Here is a 17,775-nt window from a genome sequence, read left to right on the forward strand (position 1 = left end):
TTTCTAAGGTCACCTGACAAATCAGCACCAGAATGGGAACTCGAGTGCACGTCCGCGTCCCCCAAACCGCAATCAAATCCCTCGCGCTGTGCGCGTAGAAGGGAGCCTGCCTGGAAAAGCTGGAGAGGATTCCTTCCCCGAGACTGACGCCCTTCGCTGAACGTTGCGAAGGTCACCCTTGAGTGAGACGGGAAATGGTGCCAGCCGAGTTCTCAGCCCTGGCCTGAATGAGGGAAGAGACATGTAAGCCTTTATCAGCTCCCACACCCCCATTCTGCCACTGCTGGGTGCTTCCTCCCCGCGCCCCTGCAGCTCCAGTCCCGTTTCCCTCCAACTCCTATTTCCCGTAGGAAGCATCCCCCTCGCCCCCATTAAAGAATGGCTTACCCCACGCAGAGTCCAGCCTAGAAGGGGGATGCTCGGGTGGTGGTGGCCAGTATCCGTGCCTCACTCAGGCTTGGCGTGGCCACCACCCTGTGGTTATGGTCCAAATTAAGTAAGGGCCGAAATGCAGCAGATGGAGGACCCAACAAGAAAACATCCGACAACAGTGTGCATAGAGCCACAGGAAACCCAGTTCCCTGTCTGCCTCCCGTCTGAGCAGAGAGAAGTCTCTTTTGGAGTCGGAGCTTCTGTCTTCTAAACCAGCCTTCCTCCAGGGCGAAGACTGGTCTGAAAGCCCCAGACAGAGATGCTCAGTGCTTTCCTGCACGACACCACTGTTCCAGTTCCACCTCTGCCATGGCGGGTCATGTGACTTTGGGCAAGTCCCTTCAACTTCCTGAGCCCCTCTTCTCATTTGTGAAATGACAATGACAAGACCTGTCCCATTCTCCTTGGGAAAACCTAACTGGCTGACGATCCCCGCTGCTCCCGCCACCCCCACCCCACCCATGGCTTTTTAACCACGTCCATGGGGAGGTTATGATGGGGCACCAGTCCTTTCAAAGTAGCGGAGGCTTCACGTCTGTGTGTTTGTTAGAGGAGGAAAGGGTTCTTTTTCTTCCTTTTTTTAAAATCAGCTGTGTCAGTGGAGTTCCAAATATTAGGTTTTGCTTTTCAAAACCATTTTGTGACCTGACCTTGAACATATGTAATATGAAAAGAGAAACCACCTGATGTATGGCAGAAACCCACACAATATTGTAATCATCCTTCAGTTAAAAATAATAAAGGGAAAGAAAGAAAGAGAAATAACCAACCAAGTGCTTTTCCCACCATAGAAAAATGCCAAAGCCCCCAAACTACATGACTCTCTTTCCCCAGAGAGCATGCCCACTCTGCACTGGGTGTGCAGGACCTGGAGTTCTGACTCCTGCCGAGTGTCTGGGAAGAAAGCCTTGAGAGCCAGGAAGCTGCTCAGAAAAGATGCGCCCGGGGGTTTTTCTGACCCAAATTGAAAGTGTGAAGTGAAAGAACATCACAGTCACAGCTGGCTCCTCTCTATACTGTGCAGAAAGCCCAAAGGCACCGGGGATCACGGGTGAGGGAGCCGGGCCTGGCCTGTTGATGGTGGCTGCTACTCCTGCAGTGAGAAGCTGAGATTGTAGGCTGGCAGCACTCTTTTTTTTTTCTTTAAATGTCAGTCCACACTCCACCACATGTAGGACCTTAGTTCCTCGACCAAGGATCGAACCCACACTCCCTGTGTTGGAAGGCAGAGTCTTAACCACTGGCCCACTGGGGAAGTCCAGGAACCATCATTTTTTATCTCTGACTGGGAATGAGGAGGCCTGGGTTCCAGTCCGTGTTCTGCTACCAAGTGACTTTGGGCAGGTCCTTTCTCCTCTCTGGGTCTTTTCTCATCTTCAAAGCAAGTAGATTGCTGGGTTAGGTCTTAGGTCTCCTCTGGGAAACTCACCATGTTGGATCCCAGTATCACACAGGCATGGCAACCAGACCTCTCTGGATTCAGCCAGCCCTGGATTCAATTCCAGCTCTGTACCTGTGGGCTGTGTGATGTTGGGCAAGTTACTTCACCTTCCTGAGCCTCTGTAAACCAGGAGAAACACTGCCCATATCACATCACTGTGCAATCAAGTAATAGAAATTTACAAGATGTATGGTGGCTTACAGTATGTGTGTAATTAAAGGCAGGAAATAATAGTTTATAGAATTCTTACAGGAGTCTGGGCTTGTTCGACTTTTGTCTGAGAACATAGGCATCTAGAAACTTCTTCAGGACTTCCCTGATGGTCCAGTGGTTGAGAATCTGCCTGCCAATGCAGGGGACACGGGTTCAATCCCCAGTCCAGGAAGATCCCACATGTTGTGGGGCAGCTAAGCCCGTCACCACAATGAGAACCCCGAGCCCTGCGACAAAGAGTAGCCCCTGCCTGCTGCAACTAGAGAAAGCCCAGGAGCGGCGACGAAGTGCAGCCAAAAATAAATAAGTAAAAAAAATTTAAAAGAGAAAAGAAAGTTTTTCATTCATCCTTAGGGCACACTTTACACCATGAAGGCCAGACTATCCCCCCCCCCCAAAAAAAAGAAAACCAACCTTATTTGAGCTGCATAGATGATCCATTACTAATAGATCAGAGTCAGGTTCTCTACTTGCTTCCCAGCTGGCTGGGCTCTTGGCACTATACCCAACCATAGGAAGAGTGTCATGGGGCCTTCCTTACCCTTTCTTCTCCTAGCGTCCCTCTGCGCTTGGTAGCACTTGGTTGCAATTGCAACAGATTTTTCTGGAGTTTTGGACTGTGGGCTATATTCCTTTGCCCAAACGTATTTATTTCTTCAGGCTCTATATCAAAAGTCACCTCCTCCAGGAAGCATTCTGTGGTTTCTTCTTACCGGTCCACATGGATGAAACTCATTGAGTCCTACTGCATGGATCACTGCCTACCTTCCATTATTTGTGCATATTCCTTGTATTGCTTCCTGGGCTGTGAGTTTCTAATTTTGAGAATAGAATCTGGATCAGGGAGCGGCAGCATCTTTGTATCCTATTCCCCCTTACACCAACAAGAATCTGCAGTAGATTCTTGGTGGAGAGCTTCTCATGAAGGGCCTGAGCTAGGTAAAGCAGCCCTATGGAGATGGAACTCAGCCCACATAAGCAAGGCAGTTCGATGGCCCCCAAGCCACCGATCCACGTTCCAAAGCCACAGCAGATATTGCCCATTGCCCCCAGTCTTCCTGAGCCCTAAGCCTCACTGTCAGCTTCTCACCATAGTGCTTCTGGCCCACAGATCCAGACTTCCAGAAAGAGGCGGGAACCACAAGCAGCAGGTCAAAAGCAGAAAGCTAACTAGAAGGTTGGTAACTGTCCAGGCTCTTTAACCTTATAAACAGACCACCAGGATAGTCATTCCTAGAATGGATTTGGCAGAGGAGGTGGGACAGCGTGTGGAGGAAGGAACTTACAGTTTCTCCAATGATATGAATCAGAGGAGAAGGTTGTTGATGGGAGGCAGAATATAGAAACTGCTCTGGGACTCCCCTGGGGGTCCAGTAGTTAAAAACCTGCCTGCCAGTGCAGGGGAGCTGGATTCAATCTCTGGTCCGGGAAGATTCCCCACGGCCTGGGACAACTAAGCCACAACTACTAAGGTCCAAGTGCTGCAACTACTAAAGCCTGTGCCCTCTTGAGACTGCACCCTGCAGCGAGAGAAGCCGTCACAACGAGAACCCCTGCACTGGAATTAGAGAGTAGCCCCCACTCACTGAAAATAGAGAAAGCCGGGGAGCAGCAATGAAGACCCAGTGTAGCCAAAAATAAATAAAGAAATATATAATATATATATATATATATATTTTTTTTTTTAAAGAGGAGAGATGCAAAGAGCTCAAAGGGGTTATTTTTCAAGCTGATTTCTCTAATATATTCCTCCTGGATTCCCAGCCCTTGAGCACAGGGCCCTGGTAAAAAGCAGCCTCTTATGTAGCTTAAAATCAACTTATTGAATGAATGAATGAACGGCTATTAGAAAAAAAGAGGTTTTCTTCAGATTCTCATGTTTCCCTTCCCCTCAGCTGCCAGGAAGCTCCGAGTTGAATGCAACACAGGCCAGCAGTGCTGGGTCATTCAAGCTTGGTTCCTCATTTACTTCTCGGTCCTCTTGGTGGTTTCTAGTGCTTTGCTTCTATTTCCACTGCCCTAATTCATAACATAGGCCACCTCCAGTCCTTTTAGGAAGGAATTTGTAATTTACAGAATTGGGGCAAAAGATTATCGAGGTCTCCTCTATAATTCCTTTCTCAATGCCTATTGGTTGTGGACGAAACCCAGTCCCCGTGAGTCTGCCTTGTGGGGCTGAAGGGTTCTCTTCCAAGTCTGCTATCTACACACTATTCATCATCCCCACCCAGGGTTCCACGGAGTTACTTCCTGCTACCTGGATACTCATTCTCCCTGGATCTTCCTTCCTCATCCATCTATATCATCTCCAGCCTCTCGCCCAGGAGGAATTGAGCTACATGAAGCCTGAGGCCTCTTTCCACTGTAGTGAAGGTTAAATGTCAAGACTTTGGAATGAATCATTGTAGGATTCAAATCCCAGCTCTGCCACTGATGGGCTGTATGACCTTATAGCAAGTTACTCAAACTCTCTGAGCCTCAGTTTCTTCATCTGTAACTGGGGAAATTAATAACTGCATTCTTTTTTAAAAACTGTTCACAAGTTTATTGCTGAGTTGCAAAAATGTTCCCCCTGTAGTATCTGCATGCTTGACGTCCAGATGAGATAATTATTTAAAACAAGCGATAGCTTGGCTGCCCAACTGAAAGACAGAGTGTGCGTGTGATGTAGTAAAAAGAAAAGGATTCCAAGTTAGGAAGCAGATACTCAGGGTTTGAACCTGGCTCTGAAAGTGAAAGAAAGTGAAAGGGTTAGTCATTCAGTCGTGTCCGACTCTTTGCAACCCCATGGACTATAGCCTGCCAGTCTCCTCTGTCCATGGAATTCTCCAGAAAAAGAATACTGGACTGGGTTGCCTTGCCCTCCTCCAGGGGATCTTCGTGACCCAGGAATTGAACTCAGGTCTCCTGCATTGCAGGCATTTTTGCCACAGTCTGAGCCACTGAACCTGGCTCTGGCACTGGTTAGTTCTATGGAGAAGTCACTACTCTGTGTCATCCCTGAACTGCCTTATGAGAAGAAGATGGAAGGGTACTAGTGATGGGCCTTTGTATTGTACAACCACCCTCTCTTTGATACCTCATTTAAACCTGATCTTATTTTCTGAATTTTAAAAGGCTAAAGATTTATACGATCTGAAGAGAAACCAGAGTTTTTTTCCCGAATTTTATAGATGAAGAAATTGGGGTCCAGGGATGCTAAGAGACTGGCCGGGGGTTCAGAAATCTGTGCACTTATTCATTCCTCTGAAGACCCAGGGTCCTATCTTATTGTACATATTTTTTACATCTTCCAGACCATTACTGGGTAAATTAACTAATCTGAAATCTACCCATAGGACAGTTTTGTTCAGTCTTTTCAATATCTTCTTTTCAACTACCTTACACTCCAGCTACTTCCTTTTCAGAGAATGGACTCATAAAACCCACATTCAGAGTATATTTTATTTGACAGTTCAGTGGCTCAGAGGGTAAAGCGTCTGCCTGCATTGTGGGAGACCTAGGTTCGCTCCCAGGGTCGGGAAGATCCCCTGGAGAAGGAAATGGCAACCCACTCCAGTATTCTTGCCTGGAGAATCCCATGGACAGAGAAGCCTGGTAGGCTATAGCCCATGGGGTGGCAAAAAATCGGACATGACTAAGCGACTTCACTTTCCTTTTTTTGACAGCAGGGGAGGGCTCATGGTCATTATATGAGGCAGGTAGCATTCCTTGAGCAAATGGGTTCAGAGTGGGCAAGGCCTTTGCCCCCCGTTTACAGCAAGTGGCAGGCCAAGCCAGGCCTTGAGCCTTTGTGTTCTGACAAACTCAAGTTGATAAAGGGGCAGGATCTAATGCATGACTCTGCCCAGGTGACACCGACACTGGCAGTCTTTTGTCTTTAATCCCAGGGGCAAATCACATCTCTTTTCTCTTTTTGTCTTTTTCCTCTACTGACCAGTTTCACTCAGTCATGCCTCCATTGCTTCCATTCTGTGGCCTAGATTTTAGTCCTGTCCCCATCAGCCTGGTGAAGTCCCAGTCTCATCTCTTCACCTCAGCAGATCTGCCAGATAAGCTGAGATCCAACCCTGGTTCAGCTAACTATTAGCTTTGTGCCCTCGGATTAAAGTCCTTACTTCATTCACTTCTTGCCCTCAGTTTCCTCGTCTGTAAAATGGGAATAACATATAGTATGTATTTCTTTGGTGATGGTGAAGCAAGAGAACTAGCTGGGATAACATCATGCTTAGTACAATGCCTGGCACAGGGTTCGCCTGCCACCGATGGCAGGTTTTACATGTACCTATAAGGTGTGTACATATTGTAACTTTCTCCTCTCTTTCTCAAGTTCTTTGTTAGCTGGCAGTGAATGTGAAGACAGTGCCATGTCTGCTATGCCCTTGGGCTGTATGGGTGCAGAGGGGTGGTTCCTGGGAGGCAGGAACAAGAGGTGGGACAATGTTAAGGGAGCAGAGAGAGAAGACCCTATTTCCATTCAGAATTTTTGGAACTGAGTGAACAGGAAGCTGAGGATGTGCCTGGGAGCCTGGTGGGTTATTAACCAGCCTGGGGCAAAGAAGTCAGCACAGGGATGTCCCTGGTGGTCCAGTGGCTAAGACTCCACGCTGCAATGAAGATCAAAGATCTTGTCTGTCACAACTAAGACCCTGCGCAGCCAAATAAATATTTTTTAAAAAAGAAGCAGCAGCCAGCACCCATCAGACTGCAAATTATGGGGAGAGCCCTGGGCTAATGAGACAGGAGTCTGGATTCCAGTCCAAATTTTGAGTGGAACTGCTGTGTAGCAACCTCAGGCAAAACAGTCCCTTTTTCAGAAAGTCCATCTGCACCAGGTAAGATCTCAAAAGCCTTCTCATTTGGTCCTTTCAATTTGTGAGTTGTGCAATTAACCTTGTGGGCTGGGGCAGGGCAGGGTGGAGGCGGGGAGTGGGTGAGGGGATTTGTCAGGTTGCGAAAGAGCTCAAGTGAGAAAGTCTCAAGCCGCAGTTCTCAAACTCTGTGGGCTCAGCACCCCTTTACCATCTCGAAAGTTGCCCAGATCCTCAAGGGCTTTCTTTGATACAGGTTATGTCTTTCAAACAGTGACTGGTTAGAAACTAAAGCTGACAACTTAAAAATGATATTTAATCAATCTGTTCCATGTGAAAGAAATGTGTTTTTAATGCCGATAATTTTGGGGGGCAGATCTCTATGCTGCCTAGCAGCTGGACACTCGTCTCTGCTTCTGCATTCAGCGTGTTGTGATATATCATTGTGGTTAAAGTGTTTGAGGAAAGGGGCTTTGTCACTGTCCCTGGAGCTTCCTTTGTGGCAGGCACTAGGTGGAGGCCTTTTACCTGCACGCCCTCTCTCTTTTATCCTGCCAACTGGTCTTGCGGATAGGGTGTCTTATTTTTACCATCTTGCAGATCAGGGAAGTGAGGAATTTGCCCAAGGTCAGACGGCTTGTAAGTGCCAGAGTCAGAACTCAAAGCCAGGATGCTATGTTCCACGTGGTGCCGGAACCCATCCATGGAGCAGGGCGGAAGTCTTTCTCACACTCCAGGTAACAGTCTCTTCCCTGGTGTCCTTTTCTCCCTTCCCTCCTCGGACTGCTTCCTCTAACCAAGGCCTCTGACACCACCGTTAGGGCCAGGGACTGAAAAGTCAGCTCCAAGAGAGCCGGGGCTCATCGCCCAGTTTGCTTCCTGCCCTGTCTCGGGGGCCGAGAACTCCCGGGCTCGTGGAAGCTGCTCAAGGAGTATTTGTCAGGTGAATTGGTTGAAGGAGTTCTCTGACATTTGTGAAAATCCCCAAGGAGGGTTCCCTTCTTCAAGATGCTCAGAGCAGGATCTTCCCTGGGGATCCAGTGGCCAAGAAATCACCTTCCAACGCAGGGGACGTTGGTTCCATCCCTGGTCCGAGAGGGTCCCACGTGCGGGAGGATCCCACATGGGGGGCAGATATGCCCCCCAAAATTATTGGCATTAAAAATGCATTCACTTGTAACAGGTCGATTGAATTTCATTTTTAAGTTGTCAGCAATGAAGTCTACTGAGCCTGTGTACTTAGAGCCCCTGCTCTGCCATGCAACAAAGGAAGCTACCTCAATGAGAAGCCCCCACACCGCAACTAGAGAAAGGCTGAGCGCAGCAATGAAGACCCAGCACAGCAAAAAATAAATAAATGAGGAAAAAGCTAAAAAAAAAAATTCCCTGCATAGATACAACCGATCCTTTTAAGGGGGAGGAAATGGACTATATATCAGCCAGAAGTGCATGCCTGGCTTAAGATTTCAAAAGTGCCTCGCTAAGGATTTGTGGCAAAAAGACGTAGGAGAAACCTTTCAGAGCCGGACCTGCCTGCCTGGCACGTACCTGCCAGAGTGGGATCACAGCGTAGGGGGTACCGTACCTTGTGACGGTGGACCGAGCGCTGGGCTTTGCATATAAACTCAGTCACTCTGCGCGGTAAGGCGTGCAGGGTGGTTCTGTCCTCATGTCTCTCATTTACGGACGAGGAGACAGAAGCACATGGAGATAAAGTGACTTGTCTAAGGCCATACAGAGAGCAGAGCCCAACTGGAACCCAGGCCCAGGTCCATCAGCCTCATACCTCCTGCTCACCGGGGTCTGGCACCTTTCTCCTGGGGACCTCTATCCTTGGAGGGGGCGGAGGGGGAGCAGTTCTTCAAATACTCTAAGTACATAGCCTTCCCTGTTTCCTGCTTTAGCAGATCCCAGGGTTCGGAGACTCAAGAAGGGCACCTTGGCAGGTTGTCTGAAACATGTTTCTTAGTTCTGGCCCTACAGGGAGCACCTCTGTGATTCAGGGCATCACTTTGATTCTGTGCTTTTTATATTCATATTCATTTATTTCTTTTTGACCACGTTGGGTCTTCATCGCAGTACACAGGCTCTCTAGTTGCTCACAGGCTCAACAGTTGTGGTGCACAGGCTTAGTTGCCCCAAGGCATGTGGAATCTTCCCTGACCAGGGATTGAACCCCTGTCCCCTGCAATGACAGGCAGATTCTTAACCACTGGACCACCAGCAAAGTCCCTATCCTCATCTTTATAGTAGGAGCTAAAGTTCTATCGTCCTCTTTCAAAGAAAACCTGCTGCAGAAAATTGTAGAGATTCAATCATTAGGGCTTCCCTGGTGGTTCAGGTGGTAAAGAATCCGCCTGCACTGCAGAAGACCCAGGTTCATTGAACCCAGGTTCAATCCCTGGGTTGGGAAGATTCCCTGGAGAAAGGAATGGCAACCCACTCCAGTATTCTTTCCTGGAGAATCCCACGGACAGAGGAGCCTGGTCCCTGTCCAGGCATGGACAGAGGGCTCTAGTCCATGGGGTTACAAAGAGTCAGACACGACCTCAAGACTCAATCACCACCACCAATCATTACAGTGTCAATGCTGGTAAGAGTCTGTGGCTCCCCCTCCCCCTGGGGGTACTTGTGCTGGCGAAAGCTTGGTCAGGAGTCACTGGGAACCATGGTGAGGGGAGTGGATGGGTTTGGGAGCTTTGTTAAAATTGTTAATTGCACTTGGAAGAGGCTGGTTACCCCCTCCATCTGTGAAATGTTCTCTGTAGGACAAGCAAGGCATTGTAACCGGCGGTGCAGAGAGGCCATTAAAATACGCTGAGGGCTTTTTACGGTGGCTTCTCTGCACAGCAGAGAGTGGGAAAAGGTTAACCACGTGTGGTGAGTATTCTGAATCCCCCTGTGGTTTCTTTGCACCTGTTCTGCCTCTTCCTGACTTGGTCAGATCCCAAAGAGTGGGGTCCCTCCCTAATCTCAATTCTGGTTGTTTCTAGGGTTGCAACAGTAGGGGAGGGGGTTACAATTCAGGCTGGACCCAGATCAGAGGCGGCAGTCGTGGGCGATGATGCGGAGAGCCCTGGAGGCTCAGCCCTTGAGACACACCAGTGATCATGACAAAGATAGAAAGTAACACTGAACGAGTGCTTACTGTATAGTGGGCCAGACCCCAAGCTACACGCTTCACACTTAACGCATACGTTCTACAGGACAAGCCAGCGAGGGAACTGGTATGACTTCCACCGTGTAATTAAGGAAACTGGCCCCAGCAAAGAGGCTGAGTTGTATGTAGAACTTCAGGCCTCCAAGATCTGTGAGTGGTGACAGAGTGGCTAGAGGGTCACCAGGATGGCTGGACAGGGGCTGGTGATAAATTACGCTCAGTGTGGGTACTCAAAGCCACGGAGAGATGAGGAGAGGCCAGCGATCTGGGAGTTAACCCCTACGGGCGCTCCAAGACAGCCCGTTATGATACAGTGCGTTCATGTGCTTTGCAGAATCTGTCTGGCTTCTGGCCTCTGTGGCCATGAAGAGGAAAGCACATTAGCCTTTCTGGCCTGGGATTTGGGGTCGGATCCAACAAGACTGATTCCTGCAGTAACTTGAGCGGTAACCTGGATTTCTATCTCCTACTTCTGTGAAGAGAGATGGTAAGCAGGTAAGAATCAGTTCAGAAGAGGACGGGATTAGATAGCAGCTTAAGAGACAGTCCTGAGTCACAGATATGAGTCCTGATTCTGCCTTTTGTGAAATCTGTGGTCTCTTGGACAAATCACCTCACCATCCTGAGCCTTGGTGTTCTCATCTGTAAAATGGGGATAATGAGATTATCTCCCCTCAAGGCTGCTGTGAAGACTGAATGGGGTGGTGGTATGTACAAAATGCATAGCACGATGCCTGGCTGGCGCTTAATAAATCCTCATAAACGTTAGCTAATTTTTTTTTTTTTTTGGCTGTGCTGGGTCTTGGTTGCTGCATTCGGACTTTCTCTAGTTGCGGTGCGCAGGCTTCTTGTGGTGGTGGATTCTCTTGTTGCGGACCACAGGCTCTAGAGTGCGGACTCTGTGGTTGTGGCACACAGGCCGAGTTGTCCTGCGGCATGTGGCACCTTCTCAGACCAGGGATCGAACCCATGTCCTCTGCACTGGCAGGCAGATTCCTAACCACTGGGCCAGCAGGGAAGCTCAGTGTTAGCTGTTACTGTTCATTGTTCTTGTGCGCGTTTTCACTGCCAGATAGCTTAAGGAACATGTCCAAAATTTAAAGAGAGAAATAAAATGGAATGAGGTGATTGGACTATACCATCTTTCATCTCTTCTGCCTCAGGAACTATTTCACAGCAATGTATAATTTTACAAACCCCAATGAGAACTATGTGGACTGTGTCATCATTTTCTATGGTCCATGAAAAAAAGAAGTGTTTTAAGTCAAATGTACTGTTTGTAATGTGTCTTATTTCCAAAATTTCCTTAACACTTATTTAACTTGTATGCCTAATATGTAAAAACAAATTTTTACTTCTCCACGCTTTACAGTGACATATGTGCTTGATTTACTTTAAATTCATGACTGAAGAAAATGCATGGTGGCTGAACAAATTTTAAAATGATGTTTCATGGGGGCCCAAATGGACATTAAAATAGGCTGAAATGGGGAATTCTTTGGTGGGCCAGTGGTTATGACTCAGCACTCTTACTGCCAGGGGCCCCGGCTCAATCCCTAGTCCAAGAACTGAGATCCCCAAAGCTTCGAGGTATCATTTACATGAGCTGGGGTTTTGCGTTCTTGCATTTGATTGCTTAAAAAGCTGAATTGTCCCTTTTAAAAAGAACATTATGTTTGTTGTATGGTAAGATAAAATAGCTCTCAGGTCCCTATGTATAAGCACCTCTCTGCATATGCCTTGCAGGTATAGATAACTTTTCTGTGCAACACAGGAAAATAAAAAGTACATGTTATTTTTTCTTTTTAACCATCTTTGACATTTCGTAACAGAATTTTCCTGGTAAGCCATGTAAGGAATTTGATCAGATAAATGCAGATGATAAATCTGGAGGCAAATCTGTAGAGGAGTCATTTCTTCCTTCTTCTACTTCCTTGTATATTCAGCCTCAGAATTCCCTTTGCCTCCTTTCTTTTTCTTTTTTTAAAAATGTATTTTTAAAAATGTATTTATTTATTTGGCTGCATTGGGTCTTAGTTGCAGTACACAGGATCTTTGTTGCGGTGAACTGACCCTCCAGCTGTGGCAAGCTGGCTTACCGACCAGGGATGGAACCCCAACTCCCATGTACTACAACATGGCTTCTTCACCACTGGGCCACCAGGGAAGTCCCAGATTCCTTTCTTTAATCATTGGTTCATTAGAGGTATAAATTCAACAACATAAGATGAAGATCAGTGTAAAACCATGTATTAGCCAAAGCCACTCTAGTGGTCAAAAGATGAACCACCTGGTTGGAAGTCATGAGAGTATCATCTGTTTGATCACCACTAACTATTGCTTCTGATTCTTCCATTTATTTTATTTAAAAAAATTTTTTGGCTGTGGCTTGTGGGATCTTAGTTCCCCAACCTGGGATCGAACCCAGGTCCCTGGCAGTGAGCGTGCTGAGTCCTAACCACTGGAATTCCCAATTCTTCCATTTATCTTAAGAAGTTCTCACACTGAGAAAAATGTCTTTTAAATGGCAAAACAAGTATTCACTATTTTTTTTTAAATGGAAATGTTCTACTACTGTGAACCTTCTAGAATAGCTTCTTTCTTGTTGGGATGAGCTGGTGGAAAACAGTGGAAAGACAGCCCTGGGCTTGACTCTTGTCTCTGCCATTTACCTGCCACGTCTGAGCCTTGGCAGCCTCACCTGTCCAGTGGGTGTTATATGACAACTCTTATTCTTTATATGAGATGGTCCATGGAGCCCCAGTCCCTGCTTTTGGCTTCGTCGGATTCCCCAGGATCCAGACAGATCCCTGAAGACTCATAAAGGATGGACTTGTTGCATTCTGACAGGCAACACTGAACGCAGCTGTGATTCTCAAAGAGGAACTTTGGGGTGGCCCTAACTCCCCGGGAGAGGAAGGCGGGGGACTTTGGTGGGAGAGGCTGCCTCTGACTCGCTGGGTGAGCGGATCCGGGGCCTCCCCTCTGGGGGCGTCAGCAGGTGGGGAGGAGAAGAGAAACAGCAAAACCCACAGGATGCCTGACCCACCCACGCAGTCACCCGCTTGAATGGAATACTCACAGCTTTCTCTCCCGTGCTGGGTGTGATGACAGTGGGGAGGCTCCTCCCTGCCTGACTACCCCATCTATCTGCCCTGGTCTGCCATTTTCTTTCCTTTGGGGGTCTTTGCTGCCTGAGGGTGGGGGCAGGACATCCTGCAGACCCTGCTTCTCCAGAATATGATGGGAAAACAGAATAAAGGTCTTGTCCTTTTCTACTGGAAGAGGGCTGACCCTGGGTCCCACCTTGCACCTTAGTGCTTAGGAAGCACTTTGCATGTCTGTTCTCCTGTCTGATTATCGCCACAGTGTACCACAGTTCTGGATTCAGACAGACCTGGGTTTAGGGCTTCGCTTTGCCATGTGACCAGCCGTGCGAACTTGGGCAAGGCTTTATGCCTGGGTGAATTTCAGTTTCTCACCTCTCAAATGTGGGTAGCGATAGCATCTCCCCCACAGGCTGCTGTGAGAATTGAAAAATCTGCAGGTCTAGCAGAGCTCCAGCATGTCGTATTAGAATGCTCAGTAAACGTCACTGTTGTTGTTCAATCGCTCAGTCGTGTCCTACTCTTTGTGACCCCAGGGACTGCTGCATGCCAGGCTTCCCTGCCCTTCACCGTCTCCCAGAGTTTGCTCAAACTCATGTCCGTTGAGTTGATGATACCGTCCAACCATCTCATCCTCTGTTGTCCCCTTCTTCTCCTGCCCTCAATCTTTCCCAGCATCAGGGTCTTTTCCAATCAGTTGACTCTTTGCATCAGGTGACTTCAGAAAACACACAAGCACTGCTTTGAGATGGGTAGATAATCCTACCATAGCTTCATTTTTAGAGTTGAAGGGATTGAGGTTTGCGAAGGTGATGTGACTCAGCCAAGGTGGTCTGACTAATCAGCGAGGGAGACGTGGGTCCTCCACAAGATTCAGTGATTGGCAGCACAAGCTTTGGAGCCCACGGCGCAGGACTTGACACTGGCCCTTTTCTTCCTTGGCCATGTGACCTTGCATGAGTCCCATCGCTCTTGAGGCTTGGTTTCCCTCCTCTGTAAGTTAAGGCAGCCTGTCTCCCTTCAAAGAGTGCCCTTGGTCTCTCCCGGCTCAGGGACTTTTTTCAGGGGCAGGAGCAGAAAGCAGAAGCTGTTTGAAGACAGCCCTTCTTCCTGTCCTTTGTTAAAAAAAAAACCTAAGCTCGGTGAGAAGGTTAAGCTGGTGTCCCACGGGTGTAGAGAGAAGAGCCCCCCCTGCGATCGAAAGCCAAGGGGAAAGGAGAGACGGCCCCACACAGGGAAGGCGCCCAAGGTCACGAGTCCCGTGAGTGTTGGGGGCCTGGAAGTGCCTTGGGGAGATGGCAGGACCTCTGGGGGCAGGTGCCGGGTGGCATACCCTGGAGGGTGAACCCAAGACACAGGGCATTCGAGGCTTAGCAAAGAATCTGGGCTGCAGGCATACCGGGGGAGGGGCGAGGGCTGGCCTTCAGGGGACCAAACCCCTTTGACAAGGGGGTGTTCATCATAGGAGGAGCCCAGGGGCTTCTTTCACTCTCTGCTCTGTAAGTGACCCTAAGGGTGAGGGGTAGTGGAGGGTATAGCTCAGTTCACCCTGAGATCCGCTTTCTGACTTGCTCAGCAGGATGGGGGCTTGGGGTCCTATTGAATGCGCTTTAATAAGAATGAATAAAAGAACATGTTATGCACATCTGAGATCAGGGAGAAAGATGACAAGATGAGGAGGGAAGAGAAAAGACTGGCGTTTAGGGCTCCACTCAGCTGACCCGGGCTGTCATTTTCCACCTTGTGTGTGTGCTGTGCTCAGCCACGTCTGACTCCTCTGTCCGTGGAACTTTCTAGGCAAGAAAACTGGAGTGGGTTGCCATTCCTTTCCTCAGGGGATCTTCCTGACCTAGGGGTTGAAGCCGGGTCTTCTGCATTGAAGGCAGATTCTTTACCATCTGAGCCACCCACCTCAATCTGACCTTAACCCACCAAAGGGTAAAGGACGTGCGTCATTGATAGAAACGGATGCTTGGGCTCACGGCAGGTCAGGGACCATCTCTAGCTGAGCCAGAAGGTAGTTACAGAGTTGGGGCCAGTGTTGGTGTGCCACCCCCCCAGGGTCTCCCCCAATTCCTCCGCAGCCCCTCCTCCACCTCAGTCCTGGTCTTCATGCCCTGAAGGTGTCTACATGCTACCCATTCTAGGGGAAAGCAGCCCACAGCCTCGTTCATCCTCATCTCTAGTCCAGGGCCAGGGTGGATGGGGTGAAGGTCAGAATCTCCACCTCAGCCGCACCCTGAGCCTGGCACACGTGCCCACCGCGGTGCTGGCATCATCTCATCAACCCTCCCACGAGTCTGTGAGTGATGGTCTCGAGTCTGAACTTCTCAGAAGAGGAAGCTGAGTGGGGAGAAGTGGCATGATTTGTCTGAGGCCGCACGACTGAAGCGACTTAGCAGCAGCAGCAGGGTTAATAGGGGCAGCGCTGGGGTTCACCCTCCAGCGAAGTGGATCTCTGGCCTCCTGGGTCTAGAGTGGACCAGACCACACTACACTACTGAGGCGCCCCAGTCGGGCAAGCTGGGTCTCTCTGGGTGTCAGTTTCCCCATCTGTACAGTGGAGGCAGGACTCACCAGATGATTTCCAAGACCTCTTCTGGCCCTAGTCTTCTGGGTTTGTTTTTTTTCCCGGCCCATGATCTGCTATTTAAGCCTGTACCTTGTAAGGCAGGAGAGCCTAGTGGCTGAAGTGTGTGAGGAGCCAGAATGCCCAAGATCAAGCCCAGCAATCTCATTTAATGCCCATGTGACTTCAGGTGAGTCACTGAGCCCCGTCTGTAAAGTGGGGAATGACACCAGCCCCTCGGTAGACCGCTGTGAGGATTAAGTAAAATTAAACCGCGGAAGGTCCTTAGAGCAGTTCCTGGCACACAGCGAGGCTCTCTGAGGCTGCGAGCATCAGCGTGAATCCTGACCTCGGTGGACACGGAGCTGAGAGCTGATTCTCATCCTAGCTTTGACGGTGAGGACCACACAGGCCATGAGCCTTCTAGGGACTAGACCTTAAAAACTTCAGGAGTCCTCAGAAACAATCCCCTGGCCCCAGGCAAGTCCACCCAGCTTCTCACCACCCTGGAGGGAAGAGGCACGGTGAGAACACAGGTTTTCTAGAATGAGGAAGAAGCCCTAAATAAAACAACAACAAAATCTACTCACGGTTGTCCGTGGTTGAGCTCCCTGAACTTGCCGGACGTTGAGTCCAGGGGGTGGCGTGTCTCAGGACCGACCCTGTGTCCCAGGCGAAGCTCCTGGGGCTGCTCTCCTCAAACCAGCTTTCTTGCACGTTTGGTTTCTCAGAGATGAGTGAGTGTGGGGAGCTCTGGTCTTCCGTCCCTGTTACCACTTCCCCTCTGGGTTCCCGGTGCCACGGTGTTCTTGCCCTTGCAGTTGAATTGTTTCTCAGGGGGATCTCTGGCCAGGGCATAGGCCCAGGGGTCCTGGGATTTGGGTTCCCACCCTGCCTTGCTGTCAAGATCTTGAGCAATTCACTTAACCTCCCTAAACCTTAGTTTCCTCATCTATAAAATGGGGATCAAGTACCAGCCTTACACAGATCACCTAACAGGACATTCTATGCTAATACTTCTTCCCCATTAGACCAGAGCTTTGAAACCCAAATGCCTTCAGGCACCAGGCAGATAACTGTTGTAAATGGGTGCAGGGTGCTGGTACAGAGCTAGAGGGTCTGTGGTGGGGACTGTGGGGAAAAGGGGGACTCGTCTCACAGCTCCAGGCAAGACTTGCCACCTGGGAGAGCAGATCTAATTGCCAGATGTTTCAAGCATTTGGAAGATGTACCACATCTTTTAAGAGACCCTAGAAATCATGACTTTAATGGCTTCCAGTTTTAGAATGTTGACCCGAAAGTAAAATCTTCTAAAAGTGCTAAGTGGGTCAAATCAAACACCATTTTCAGTTTCTGTCTGCTGGACCATGGGTTCCCTGAGGGCAGGGAGTGTGTACCCAATGCCCAGTCCTGAACCTGAAATGGTTCAAACGTTCCTCATACCTGTCATCAGATAGAATATTTAATGAGAGTCTACTTCTCCCTAGGGATACGCAGATGCGTATGATAAAGTTCTTGCCTTCCTGGAGCCTTTGATGATCTCATCAGATCTTTTCACCTATTGCTCCTCACAGTCCAGGCCCCAAGGGTCAGATCTGGGCCAGTAATTCTCAAGAAGGGAGATTTTGTCCCCGAGGCGGAGTTAATAGATTCAGCGAGTAAAATTATAGGATGGTGATATTTGAGAACTGCATGTGCTGAAAGATTATTGTTTCTTATCTGAAGTTGAAATGTAACTGGCCGTTCTATAGTTTTATCTGGCAACTCTGCCCAGAGGGGACATCTGGCAATATCTGAAGATGTCACACTTGGCAGGGTTCCTACTGACACCTGATGGGCGGAGGCCAAGAACGCCACACACAGCCTGCAGTGGACACAGGGGTTATCCAGCTCAGCTCAGTTCAGTCGCTCAGTCATGTCCAACTCTTTGCGACCCCATGAACCACAGCACACCAGGCCTCCCTGTCCATCACCAGCTCCCGGAATTTACCCAAACTCAAGTCCATTGAGTCGGTGTTGCCATCCCACCATCTCATCTTCTG

General features: G+C 49.0%; 1 protein-coding gene across 4 annotated transcripts in view; it reads right to left on the reverse strand.

Moving 5' to 3' along the window:
* The window catches only part of CNR2 (cannabinoid receptor 2), a 33,633-nt gene extending 17,139 nt beyond the window's left edge, over window positions 1-16,494 (reverse strand). Inside the window, exons 1-2 of one of the 4 annotated variants that reach the window (XM_070458913.1) lie at window positions 16,324-16,494; window positions 14-223 (exon numbers count right to left, since the gene is read on the reverse strand). The gene's annotated coding sequence lies outside the window, so the exon portion shown is untranslated. Of the gene's footprint in view, window positions 1-13; window positions 224-387; window positions 2,311-16,323 lie in introns of those variants that run through there. The other 3 variants (XM_070458912.1, XM_020874527.2, XM_070458914.1) reach the window with 3 other exon arrangements.
* Between the last annotated feature and the right edge of the window lie 1,281 nt (window positions 16,495-17,775).

This window comes from Odocoileus virginianus, chromosome 30 (genome assembly GCF_023699985.2).
Source record: "Odocoileus virginianus isolate 20LAN1187 ecotype Illinois chromosome 30, Ovbor_1.2, whole genome shotgun sequence".
NCBI classification, from domain to species: Eukaryota; Metazoa; Chordata; class Mammalia; order Artiodactyla; family Cervidae; genus Odocoileus; species Odocoileus virginianus.